The sequence below is a fragment of the Lampetra fluviatilis genome, chromosome 9 (assembly GCF_964198595.1).
Source record: "Lampetra fluviatilis chromosome 9, kcLamFluv1.1, whole genome shotgun sequence".
NCBI lineage: Eukaryota > Metazoa > Chordata > Hyperoartia > Petromyzontiformes > Petromyzontidae > Lampetra > Lampetra fluviatilis.
The window spans coordinates 5481336-5496018 of record NC_136283.1 but is presented as its reverse complement, the minus strand read 5'-3'; positions in this window follow the sequence as shown (position 1 = coordinate 5496018).

The following is a 14683-nucleotide window of genomic DNA, read 5'->3' as shown; positions in this document are numbered from 1 at the left end:
GCAAGTTGTTGCGAGTCAGTGACTGCTTTAGTGTTAAAATATGGTGCTGTATTTTAGGATAGTGTGTTTATAATATCATTTTATGTCGATATCCACATTTATTTAAGATTTTTCTTCTGCAGTTTTTATTGAAAACGCAATATTTGATATCTAAAAAACCTGATGTGATAGACAAAAACTGATGCCAGATTTGAAATCAGCATCCCAAAATTACCTTAAAACCGTTGGAATACCTTATGCCAGAAAAAGTGTGTTGATCAGTGTAATCCGGAAAAGACGCGATCCAATAGACACTGACACCTGTTTCCAGAGGTGTGGACTCGAGTCATGTGACTTGGACTCGAGTCAGACTCGAGTCATGAATTTGATGACTTGCGACTCGACTTGGACTTGCATAACAATGACTTTGTCCCACCTCTGAGATGTGGACTCGAGTCATGTGACTTGGACTCGAGTCAGACTCGAGTCATGAATTTGATGACTTGCGACTCGACTTGGACTTGCATAACAATGACTTTGTCCCACCTATGAGATGTGGACTCGAGTCATGTGACTTGGACTCGAGTCAGACTCGAGTCATGAATTTGATGACTTGCGACTCGACTTGGACTTGCATAACAATGACTTTGTCCCACCTCTGCAGGCTGTTTCATCAATCCGCTGCTGGATGAGGGCTTCTATCATATGGCTTGCGGGTCGCGGAGTGCTAATTGACAATACTTCACCATGCTGGTGTGCATCGGTTGGTGAATGCAAGGGAGCATAGACGTGGAAGCATATAGGTGCACGGCACTCCGCGCGCTTACCCACAAGCCCAATGACGACCCTGTCGTCATTGGGCTTGTGGATTTAGTCACGAGCACGACCCTGCTTCGCTTCCTAGATCTGACGACATCGGCGCATTCCAGGTGATTTAGTCATTGGCAACGCATCAAGAGTTCCATTTTGACCATCTCATTTGCATTGCTTCTCTTTTGTTCTCTCTTGGATGAATTGATGCATCATCACATGCCAGCTATACAGCATGTGCACGCGCAAACATCATGCGGGGTTTATAAAAAATGTTATCACCCCGTTCGTAGTGGCTCTTGTTTTGTGTTGTTTATGCGGTGCGCTTATATAACCAGCTTACTCAAATGTTGTAATCTTGTGTCCCAGAGGAAGCTCCTTCAGTGGCCGTGCGAGCTCTCCCACATCAATGTGTCACGTTAGCAGGGTTGTGACATTTGGCTGTGTGGAGGAGTTTCCTTCCAGCAAGTTTTTTTTTCTCAGTTTCCTATAAATGAAGGAGGTTCTCGACTGCTGAGAGCATCCATACATGTGACTTTCTGTAAATATGCGAGAGGATGGTAAAACTAAGTAGAAATAACCTTCAGATGACCAAAGATAACGTAACTCTTTCCCCCGTGTGAATTTTCCTTTTTACTTTCCACCTGTTAATCTAATTTTCGCAAATGTGTGAGCGTTATAACATTTCAAACCATTTTGGTTAAACGTTAGTTATTTAAAACTATATTTTCCCATGAAATAGCAAAAACCTTTGTCTTGCCAGCAAGTCTGTGTCGAGTGCATGTCCGTGATGAAATATCAACGCAAAATATACTGCAGTGAACAGTGACTGCAGCGGAGTCTAAACAAACATTTACAGAAACATCCAATTCCGTTTTAATCGGCTGATATGTCTGGACATACATTGTCATCGAACAAAGACGCTCACCGCAACTCCGATGAGCACGGTTGGCTCCGTACGGCGCGAAAAAAGTTCAACGTCATATGACCAAATCACTCTGAATGTGCCCGATTTCGTTCAGCTCTTGGAAGCTACGCAAGGTGGGGGTCTGGTCCGTACTCGGACGGGTGACTGCCAGGGGCTTGTCAAGTGCTGGAGGTGTGGGGCTGCAGGATGGCTTCAGGCGATGCTGAGAGATCTCCTCACACGCGTGGGCTTTCTCAGGCACTCGTGAGAAAGCCGCGACACAGATGTCTCAGAAAGTGTTCTCAGAATAGACCAGGACCGTATAACCCCCCCCCCCGCCCCAAAAAAAAACCCCTAAAAAGATCGACACCAGTGGTCAAAAGGAAACCTGGGATAACAAAGACCACGTGGTGCAAGACTGTGAAGGAGCGATCGACCTCTCTTGGGGCGAGCCTCAGCACGTTGCCAAGGACGGGAAAAAGTGTAGGGAACTCACCGTGTCCTTACCAGCCATCGGGGATGAAGATTATGAACTGACTCATCATGAATGGTAATGCCGAAACTTTCTAAGGCAGGGCCAGCCTGAGAAAGACACTTTGAGGACTCTTTGTGGGTTTTCCTGGGTACATCATTTACGTGATTATCGTTATGGGGGGGGCCACTGCACAGTGGTTAGCACACGAATGCTCAAGCATGCACTTTGTATTGACAGAGGGCTGTAAAAAATGTATTATGATATGAATCCGAAATATACAAAAGGTTAAGTGTTAGTGAGGCGCCACCACTTGAGACATTGATATTTTGTTCCGTTCTTTCGTCAAAATTGATTCATACTTATACTGTAGTTGTAAATTGTGCTATAATTAACGGCACTGTACTGTTCAATATTCAATTGAGATACCCTTGGAGTATACGATCCAATTTTCAAGGTGAGATCTGACACACTATGTGGTAATGTTGGTCAATTGTACAGCAATAATTACACGATGGGGTGGAGCGGTGGTGCAATGGTTTGCGTACCGTGCTATGCACCCAGTGACCCAAATCAAATTCCTGGCCAAGGCCAACATCAGTAATATCCGAACTGATTCTCCAGCACCCCTTCACCAACTCGCACTGACCAGCGTGGTGAAGTATGGTCAAACAACCCCCACGACCAACACGGAATACGAGAGGCATCTTTCAGCAGTGCATTGATACAGGGCCGTAGACCATTACTACATATACTGTAGTTAAATGTATACATTTTAGCTCCATCAGTATTAGAGCTACCAATGCCTGTGTGTTTTCATTCGACTTTTTTTTGTTATCAGTTAACTAGCTATAAACATTTTTGGAAAGCTCCTAGTGGACTCCCCAATGTATGAACCACACAAGCCGCTCACAGCACAGAATGTTTACATGATAGTCACCACCCCCTTGGGATATAATCACACTTTGTGGCTCTTTTGAAGACTCAAAGCCGCAGGGTTGAGCTTTCACTGCTACAGTACTTGGCAGAGGTGTGGACTCGAGTCATGTGACTTGGACTCGAGTCAGACTCGAGTCATGAATTTGATGACTTGCGACTCGACTTGGACTTGCATAACAATGACTTTGTCCCACCTATGAGATGTGGACTCGAGTCATGTGACTTGGACTCGAGTCAGACTCGAGTCATGAATTTGATGACTTGCGACTCGACTTGGACTTGCATAACAATGACTTTGTCCCACCTCTGGTACTTGGTATGGAGTTTGGGTCAGCCTGGACACGTAATGTGGAGCAGGCAACGCGATTTTAGAGACGTATGCGTGTTGGCTTTCTTTCGCACCGTACGTAGCCAAGCGTGCTAATTGGAGGTGCTGGTAAGGACAACAAACTAAGCTAGATTCGAAGCTTTCGTGACTGCAGGAATGACTCTTTGGTTCTTTCGGTAGAGTCACGTCGAAATAAATGATGGTTGCTTGTAGTCGCAATCGAAACGTCGTATTCTATTATTATTTTATTTATTTATACGTTATTTTACCGAAATAACCAAAGAGACAACAAACTAAACACAAAAAGCAGTTCTAAAGAAATTTGTTTTCAATCTAGATTTTATAAAAAAAAAAAAAATTCATAGCTCCAGTGGCTTCTTAATATCGGAAGGACGAGCGTTCCAGACGGTCGCAGAAGCGGATCTGAAAGCGCCGCGCGATGCTGTAAACCGTCAGTTTAACACCATTCTGGCGAATTGCCCGATGATGCTGGATGCAATTACCAGCGAAACGTCGTACTCAAATTATAAATGTTGTGGTTTCATGCTTCAACACACCGGTGGGATAAAGCAGTGAACTATTTGTCTTTTGTCAACGTGACACTTTTTTACTGATTGGCCGTATCGGGTGGTGGAGGGTTACGACACATTTATAAATAACGCGATCTAAACCCAAAAACGTTGATTATTCTGTAAACCGTCTTTGTCCGATGGCTCAGCTAAAAGCCGCTGCGTGCATAAGACGTGTTTGTGATGTGGTGATAACGCGTAGAACTTGCGCTGCACACATCTTTGGAACGACTGTGTCTCGATGGGGGTGTTTTTGGCTGTGTGTCCTCACACCACACCCCGTGGTCTCGAGATGTATTACATTGTTTTATTTCATCTGTTGTCGTATTGTTAGTGTGGGTTCGATCCCGACCCCGACGCCTGTACATCTTTGATTTTTCCGGAGTATTTGGCTGAGAAAAGTCCACATGGTAAGCCACTTCGTTCGGCTACCATTTGTGTCTAGGTTACTTCAAACAAAACCGATATAACTCAGTTGGTCTTACTTGCAAAAAAAAGTTTTTTTTATATTTGATATTTTTTCATATTTAAATGTATTGAAAATCATTAGTGCCTCGTTGTGCATAGAAACCCATATGGGTAATAGCACATCAAACAGAACTCTGGTCTGGCTCCACATATAAATATACCAATATGTTTTAGTCCATCGGCCTAAAATATTCCCCAGCAGCATTTGTTTCAGCAACGCAATCTCTGGACTGGTCTGGTAGGTTTACAGGGTTGGTTGAAAACCTTGTTACAGTAATTGTCACACTCCGAGGTGGCAAATTGCAAAGTGTGGCTTTTTGGAAATATGCATCCCACCACGACGGGATGTAGCTGTGGGGGTATTATTAAAGTGTTTCATCTGATTCTAGGTTTTAAGCTTTCGTGACTGCAAGGATTCATATTCTTAGGTTTTTTCGGTAAAGTCACGTCGGTAAAACATTAAAATTAATAAAAGTAAAATAAAATAAAAATCACGACGTTTCGGAGGCAACAATCAAGTACAGCTGTCGTGGCTGTGACGGTTCCACCTGAAGACGGAAGCTTGTGTTGCCTCCGAAACGTCGTGATTTTTATTTTATTTTACTTTTTTATTTTACTTTTATTAATTTTAATGTTTTACCTACGTGACTTTACCGAAAAAAACAAAGAATATGTGTTTCATCTGCTTTCACGTAGAGGGAAAAAAAACGTGCAGTATTATTACGTTACTTGCATTCGTGGCTCAAATTTCAACAGAAAACAAAAGACATTTCGCCGTCACTGCCATGTTACTAATTACATGTGTGGTCCGATTATAATTTGTACATCTCTTGGGACAAGAAGTGCACTGTGATCGTTCATTGTCCTGCAGGCAAACTATTGTAAACAAACATGACCGTATATAATCGATGGACAAGTGTTGCCTTTATGCGTTTGTGAGTGAAACGTGTCAGTTGTACATCACTGTGTTTGGCGTCCCTGTTGCCCAGGTTGAATTTCCGTCTCTGTACTCGGAATCGGCTTCCTGATGTCAGCGTTGCCTGATAATGAGCCCCAGTGGCCTGCAGCTGCTGGGGGGGGGGGATAGTAAATTAAATAAAAGAAGCTTGATTTGAAGCTTTAGTGACTGCAGGCATTACTCTTTGGATTTTTCGGTAAAGTCACGTAGAAAGAAAATAAATTAAATAATAGAATACGACGTTTCGATTGCAACACAAAAGCAACCGTCATCAGGTAGAACTAAAATTGAGAGAGAGACAAAACACAGACACGGAGACACACAGACAGACACACAAGCAGAGAGAGACGACACAGAAGCACACAGAGAGATAGAGAGACACAACATAGACACACAGAGACCCAATGCCTCTGTGTCGAGGTCTTAAATAGAGAGAGAGGTGGGTCTGCTGGAGCAGCTGCTGGAGCAGAGAAATTAGCGTGTCACTGAAAGACCCAACAAGACTGGTACATTTTCGAGAGAGTTATTTTCTTTCTACGTGACTTTACCGAAATAACCAAAGAGTAAAATAAGCTTGATACCGCTCTGGCTGCAACCCATCCCCTTCAATGATGAGCCAAGAATCTCTAGAAGCATTTATCATTTTGATTTCTTTCAGACATTCCACATAGCGATCCTCAAAAAAACACGTTTTTAGGTGGCTATTATTGCAGCACAGGAGTAGAGCACTTAATTCCAAACAACTTGTTTAAGACCACCAGATGTGGTATAATAACTTGTGATTTAAAAGGTTTACGTATGATGTAAATAACATATATTATGCATTGGATATTGAATACATACATACAAACAAGCACACCTTAAGCTGCTGAAATCCATCGTTGCCTGCAGAATGCAAAAGTAAAGATAAGACTTGTTATTTATTGCTCACGCCACTGCTAGAGGGAGCTCTAGAGCACTCGTCTCGAGACGACTCGAGGGTGTTTGGTCTACTCTTCCACGCTAAATGGGAGCACCCACACTTTACCACACAACACGTGACCTGCCAATAGACTATTGTCATCGTCTAGATTTGAAGTTTTCGTGCCATACTCTTTGGTTCTTTCGGTAAAGTCACGTAGGTATAAAATAAAATAAATTAAATCACGACGTTTCGGGCGCAACACAAGCGTCCGTCATCAGCAATTGTTTCTTGCTGTGGTTGTCCCACCTGTTGACGGACGCTTGTGTTGCGCCCGAAACGTCGTGATTTAATTGATTTCATTTTATACCTACGTGACTTTACCGAAAGAACCAAAGAGTATAGTGTAACCGTGTATACTGCCGGGTGAACAGAGGCGGGCCGATTTCAGAAACTTTCAACTGCCACGCCTAGACATTGAACTTGCGACGATTGCAAGATGCGTTCAACCATTACACTACAGCATCGTCCCCTCTCTAGAATGTACGGTGACTGTAAATGTGTTTCATGTCCCTGCCATTGAGTGCTTGCGTGGCGTTCTTACGACAAAGGTTTATTCTCACTTAAACGTGTAGGCGGCCACCCTGTTACCGTACTGCGGCATGGGCATGTCCATTTGCAGACGTAAACAACAGATTAGTGGGCTAACTTTTGTCGTGTTTTACCGAACTACCAAGATTTTCTTTATTCACATCGATACATGACAACAATTAAACATACGGCTCGGCGTTACAGGTTGTGCGCGTCCTTATGTACAGAGTAGGCCTCGGCAAGGTAAGGTAATTTACCCTTTTTGCCGGGTAAAAGGGTAAAGGTGTCGACATGCCAAGGGGTAGGGTAAAGGTAGCGCGGAAGAATTACCCGGTAAACACCTTGTTTACCGCTCGCTAAAAGCTCCGTGGCGAAGTCCGTGGCCTCCATTTAAAATTGGAATCATCGAGAGTATTCTATCGATGACTAAAGCGCTCTGCCAATCATTTACCTGTTATAAACCTTTTTCATGTGTAGTAGTACCCCAGCAATTACCCTGTAATCGGGTAATTTGTATGGGGTAAGGGTAAAAGGTAGGCTCGTTGCTTTTGACCTTTTACCTTACCTTGCTAAAGGGTAAAAGGTAAGGGTCGAGTGATTCTATTGTGGTAAGGTAAAAGGTAAGGTAAAGGTAGGCTCGTTGCTTTTGACCTTTTACCTTTTATCTTACCTTGCTAAAGGGTAAAAGGTAAGGGTCGAGTGATTGTATTGTGGTAAGGTAAAAGGTAGGGTAAAGGTAGGTTCGTTGCTTTTGACCTTTGACCTTTTATCTTATCTTGCTAAAGGGTAAAGGGTAAAAGGTAAGGGTCGAGTGATTGTATTGTGGTAAGGTAAAAGGTAGGGTAAAGGTAGACTCGTTGTTTTTACCTTTTACCTTACCTTGCCGAGGCCGAGTACAGAGCCTGTTGCTTGGATTTCATAGAGTTGGATGAACTTGTCTTAAAATTATTGAATACCCGAGGGTAGGGAAAAGAGATGGTGGTGGTGGGGGGAGTGGATAATATATGGGAGGGGGGGGGGGCGAGTGGCTTGCGAATGTTGTCTGGTGGTTGGGTCAGTAAAATCGGCTTATGGCCAAAATTGATCACATTTTTATCGCTTGATTTTTCCATACAGAAGTTATTTATCCGTGGTGTTTAGGCTTAGTATACTATATATAAAATAAAAAGTGGGAAATTTCACAATAATTTTTTTCACATTAAAAACATCTATATACGCAAACCCAGTGGTGGCTAATTCATAGATTTTAACAAAAATGCTTGGGCATTCCAGGGTTAATCTGGGTAATTGTTGGCCAAATCTTTCTAGTGAATCTCTGAGTCATTTGAGACCCACCACAATGGATCACAGTGCTCGTGTATTGGCCACCGCTGGATTCGACGATGGCGTTGTGTGTTGTTGTTTGGTCGGATAGAGGGGGCTACATGGGCGCAGCATGCGTTACAGATGAGATGGACTGATGTGGTACAGGAGGATATTGAACTGAATGGACTTGCCCGATAACTGGAACCAGCGGTGTCAAGTTCGACTTCTGTAGAGGAGGCTCCTGAAGGACGCTGCTACTGGGCAGTTGGAGGCAGTCGCCCTCCAGCTACAACGGAGGGCAGAGGAGCGACGCTCACAACAACGAGTGGAGCGCCGGGCAGATAAAACACAGCAAGGGGCACAGTTGGTGCGTCTTCCTCAGTTAGTCAACCCATGGCACCCGCTGGGTCACTCCCAAGAACTCCTGCCAGCGAGCCTTCGACACTTCACGTGGCCTCAAAGTGCACCTAGCCTGGCACAAGCGTCGTGGTGACGTCACCACCACTTAGTGGCGAATGGCGATCGTTGGGGAGCGGTGGTGCAGCGGTTAGCGCACCACCAACACCAGTGACGATTGTTTGAGCCGGTCCTGGGCCTCCCCTAGGTCTACTCAACCTCAAATGAGTACCCAGTGTGGTGTGTAAACATCGCCGCTTGGGGAGACAAAGGCGGCCGGGCGTGGTGCTGGCCACCCCACCACCTCGTGTGCCTTACCGCCCTTCATAGGTTTGCTACTCGCCAACAACATTTGCCCCAACAGTCTGTTAAGAGCAATATTGGGGGATTTTTTGTGCATGTTAAAGAGCAGGTGGGTTTGCGTGCCATTTCAGACACCACAGTCTCAACACACAAATCCCACTCAAATGACTCCCGCAGCCAACCCACCGGAACCCTCGTCTCCACCGTGGCATGAGCGCTTCACGTCTGCCTTGGTCGGTGACTGTGCCCCGGGCGCTCTGAGTCACTGTCTAGTTCGTCACAACACCTGTGGGGGCCGTGTTCCCAGAGCGACTTTGTCTGTTTAACACGTTGGGGCTATTATTTGGTTCTTTCGGTTAAGTCACGTCTAAAGATAAAATAATAAATTAAATTAAATAATAGAATACGACGTTTCGATTGCAACACAAGCAATCATCAGGTATAATGAAATAGCGACATAAAATCTAACCAGAAAACTATAGACAGACATATTAGCAGACAGATATCACCAAGATACATAGCGAGAGCAACACAGGTAACAGAGAGGGGTGATCGTCTCTGTGGGGTGGCCTTAAATAGACAGAGGGGGGGCGGAGGCAGAGAGAGGGAGGGGGGTTAGAGAAAAAATTAGCATATCAATTGGTGCTGCAAGTACGATGACACGGCAAGCAAGCCTGAAAATCAGGAGAAGGACACACTAAAATTAAATAACCTAGTAAAATATCGAAATGTAATGTAATACAACACAGAGGGTCGGTCAACACACAATTAACGCATCGCCTGGTTGATTACGTATTTCAAAGATTGCTGAGTTAGAATTTAAGTGTGAACATTCTAAAGAGGACACAGGCAGAGAAAACAAGTCGCCAGAGAGAGAGAAAAAAAGATAAGCTTAAAACTTCCCCGTAGAAGTGGTTCAATCTTAATTTTAGAACTTTCGTGACTGCATGAATTATTATTTGGTTCTTTCGGTTAAGTCACGTCTAAAGATAAAATAATAAATTAATAAATTAATAAAATAATAAATTAAATTAAAACGTTGGGGCTGTTGGCGACCAATATTAAAATGTGGCTGTCCGCCCGTTGACGCTTTAGTTGTAATTGCTGGCGAAACGTCGTACTCGGATTGTAAATGTTGTGGATTTGCTTCTCCAACACACAACCGGTGTCGCTGTACGAGTAACGAATTGGCACGTTCTGTTTACTAATTGGCTGTGTCGGGTGGTGGCGGGTTTAACAACACATTTATATTTACGCGATCTAACCTGTATAATGGACTTTGTATTGATCGCCGTGCATGTCAGGTCGACGACTAAATCACACAGGGTGTATGCATGCATGTATGTTGAACTTCTTTCGCGCCGTACGCAGCCAACCGCTGATAATTATCGGAAGTGCGGGTCGCCCCGCTCGCGTCAGATGTCAGGAGCTAAGCGGGCTTGAGCTTCAGCACGTTCTTGGATGGGTGTCCACCCGTGTATGGAAAAAGAGAGGCTCTACTCTTGGTTATTTCGGTAAAGTCACGTAGGTAAAAAATAAAAAAATAAACATTTTCTTTTTCTACATACGTGAAAAATAAATAAAATAAATTCTTATTTTTGTTGAATTTTATTAATTTTTCGACCTACGCTTTACCGAAAGAACCAGGAGTATGAATTCCTGCAGTCACGAAAGCTTCAAATCAAGCGAGGCTTTCTTCTTCTTGGTTCTTTCGGTAAAGTCACGTAGAAGGGAAGTAATAAAATAATAAAAATAAAACATAATAAAATAATTCTCACGACGTTTCGGCTACAACGCAAGCGGCCGTCTTCAGGTGAAGAATGTTGTAGCCGAAACGTCGTGAGAATTATTTTATTATGTTTTATTTTCATTATTTTATTACTTCCCTTCTACGTGACTTTACCGAAAGAACCAAGAAGATGAATCCCTGCAGTCACGAAAGGCGAAATTTAAAGCGAGGCTTTGTTGGCTGCTGCGGGGCTACATTTCCACGAGGGGGCAGTGCAGCAGCAGCATCCATTGTGACGTGCAAGGCACCACATGGCTCAAGGCGCCATCCCTTTAGTCCGTACTCATGGAGGGGGGAAGGGAGGTTAACCCAAATGCGTACGCTTGCGTATGGGGAGGTCAACTGACAATGTGCGTACGCATAGGAAACGAAGGGGGATGGGGGGTGATGTCTGGATAATAATTTGTCTACATTGGCCTTCAAAATCAGCCACAGTTCAGTTTCTTCAGCTGACAGACAAGGACTAGCGGGAGAAGTGGGACTGTGGGAGAGGTGTCACTTGTGTGCCACCGTGCCCCTGATTGCAGCTAGCACGCAGCTGTGCTGTGTGTGCTGACATTGCGTCTGTTGACGGAATCCCTGGATTCAGTCGGCGTTTGAACCTAGCAGCCGGCGGTCGGCTGTTTGCTTAAACACGTTAAAATTATTAACCCTTCATTTGTTTATGCGTGGATTAAATATCGGCCGTTCTATAGGATTCGGGGGGGGGGGGGGTGCGTCAGGCGTACGTACGCAGCTGGGGGGGGGGGGTGTAAATAGTCCACGTGCATACAGGGAGGGGGGAGAGGTCAATTGACAAGATTTTTACGTACCTACTAAATGGATGGCCCCAAAACTGTCTTGCACTCCCCGCTTCACCGACTCGTACCGATCAGGGTGGTGAAGTAAGGCCATATAACCCCACAGGATGCCTTCATCCAGCAGTGGATATTCTGTACATGTCACCGTTTAGTCGTCTTTCGTGTAACATTTACACCATCAGTGCCCTGATCAAAAAATTCGAGGGTTTACAAACCTGTAAGCACTGCTGGATGACAGCAGCCTATGGCTGTGAGTGTATACACATATCTAATGCGTAATATCTTCTATTTGTATTACGTATAAGCCTTCTGAACCGTAAGTAGTTGTACCTCGGCTCACCTAAAACACGTTTCTTTATTTAGTTTGCTAAACATCGGATATGTCAAGGGTTGTTACGAGCACCGCGGACTAAAGGAGGCCCTTCACTGCCGTGTTTTTTGGTGAACCCGAGTCAACAAGTGGGAGTGTGGCCTCCAGCCAGTGTGACTGTTGTCTGAGATGAGTCAGTCCTGGCGCAGACATAATAGTTTCCAAGTCGCAGGACGTATTCTGGAATGTTATTCAAGCTCAACTTCTGGGCAATGTTATTTCAACACCCAGCGTTAGATTGTACAATAAACGAATCATTGTTTGAATCCACTATAAGGAACCAATCGTTAAACCTCGTAATTATAATCGTAATAATTACACCATCACTTAACCTCTCAACTTGACGGGGATATCGTATTGCAGTATTTATGTAATCGATACATCTATTCATTATCGGTTTCATTACCCAACCAATCGAATATAAAAAATAGTTGGGGGGGGGGGGGAGACGTCTGTGTTCTGTTGCCACGTGTGCCGCTGGACGGGAGGTGATAGGCGGGGTTTGGAAAAGTCATTGGTATCTCTCGCCTGCATCACGCTGGACTTTTCTCGCCTTTCGGAGGCAGAGATAGGACGTCCCCACCGTTAAAGTGGCCTGAGATATCTACCCACAAAAAAGACGTAGATTACAATATTTGGTTGACTCATGGACCTAATCGTGCCCAGGTTTACTGCACTCAACCACGAGCAAATGTTGCAACATGCAGATTAGTGGCACTCGTTGTGTTTATTATTGTGGCACCATCGCCTAAACCGTAATGTGTCATGTGATGTCTGGTTCCCATGGGTGGCTTTGTGTGACGGGACTGGACAAACAAAAAAACCCGTTTCAGCACTTTAGTGTCATTTTTCATTCAAACACCACTTTTAAGGCCAATTGCATCGCAAGAGGCTTGTGGAACTTTACGCTCTAACGAGGATTAACTTCACACAGTCGGGGTAGAGTGAACTTTGAACGTTAGGCTCAGCCACTATCGGGAGGAAAACGTAAAATATACAGTTAAGGTGGACATGTTATCATATAGTGTAATTACTGTAACGCAAGAGCTCATAAAGGCATGATATTCAACAGGAACAGTTTCTATGTTCTGTACCCCTTCTGTCTGAACGGTCACCAGTGTTGAATGGATTTAGTGAGAGGTGGAAAGGCAGGCTTTCTAACATGAAAAAATAAGAATAGGTTCTACCCTTTCTGGCAATAAAACAGGTGTTAAGCTATTCAAACACCTTTTGCAAGGAATCCTGCCTGTATTAACCACACGTACTTGTGGTGAACATGCAAACAAAAACATGCTCCGATAATTATATAGGCATTGCCCTTGAAACTGAAATTCGGCGTTCTCTGGCTTACACTGGTGAGACTAGGCCCTATAAAGAAGGCTGTCTCTGATGTAGACCAATTGGTTTCAAGGACAATGCATATATAATTACCAGAGCATGTTGATGTACACCACAAGTACGTGTGGCTAATGCAGACATGATTCCTGTGCAAAAGGTTTCTATTTGGTGGTTGAACATCTGAACGCCCGTGTTAGCACGCTTGCTACTTGATACAGCAAGCGTGCTGTGACGGTTCCACCTGAAGACGGAAGCTTGTGTTGCCTCCGAAACGTCGTGATTTTTATTTTATTTTTATTAATTTTTATTTTTCACCTACGTGACTTTACCGAAAAAACCTAAGAATATGAATACTTGCAGTCACGAAAGCTTAAAATCTAGAACTCATGTTGAGTTTTAGCTCGCACGTGTGCGTGTTGCCATCTCGTGGTTGAACGTTGTAAATACAACATTCGCAAAGACGAATGCGAGGGTCGTGTAAAATAATGTTTTGATATTAAACAATTGCAGTACTGCACAAAAACACACAGATAACATTTGAGCAATGATAAAGTAGGGCGTCGGATTGCAATTGTAATCATATTTTGCAGGGAATTTCCGTGTGGCAAAAATTGGCTTTCACGAGACGCGTAAGGCGATTGCGACGGCATGGGAAGGATTTTGTCCAATGATTAACCATGCGCACATTGGGGTTGTAAGCGATTTTGAATTTATTTCAGGCCTAAATACAAAATATTGTGCTCATACCGTAAACTGTAAAATATAGATTTGTTTTAAATAAATTCAGGCACAGTAGTACATAACGTAATAAACAATACATCTGGGGCCAAAAATTCTACAAAATGTGATATATTTTCCAGCTAATGTTGTCATCTGGTTAAATAAAAACCCTAATTAAAAGTATCCCTCATTTATTACATTTCAACCAATGTTACTAGGACAAAAAAATTCTCAAAATAGACAAAGATTGTATGGATGAATGACGAAATTAACAAACGTTGAACAATATTGAAAACCCATTACAAACTTACCAGCAAAAAGAAAATGGACCCAAACTAAATTTTCGTTTTAATTAAATCAAAATTAGAAATTATGAATGATATGCATGAGATTGCACTATAAGTAACTTTCGTATGTATTTTGTATATCATAATCACGAAGTTATGTCTAAGAACTGCCAGATGAAAGCATCCCCATGCCATTATCGCCTCTCAGGGCATTGATGCAGAGGAATGTGCTTATACAGATGTTTGAATGAGTGGACACAAAGGAGGAAAGTAATGAAATGAACAGGAAATGAAAAGTAGGCAAAGAAGAATGCATTCTGGAAATTACACGGAAACAAACACATGGATCAGACAAATAATGCAAATTAAGAGACGTTGTATCGACAAGAAAATAGGGCTTAGGACACACTGCAAGAATGGAAGGGCTGATCGATTACATGGCAGCTTAGGGAG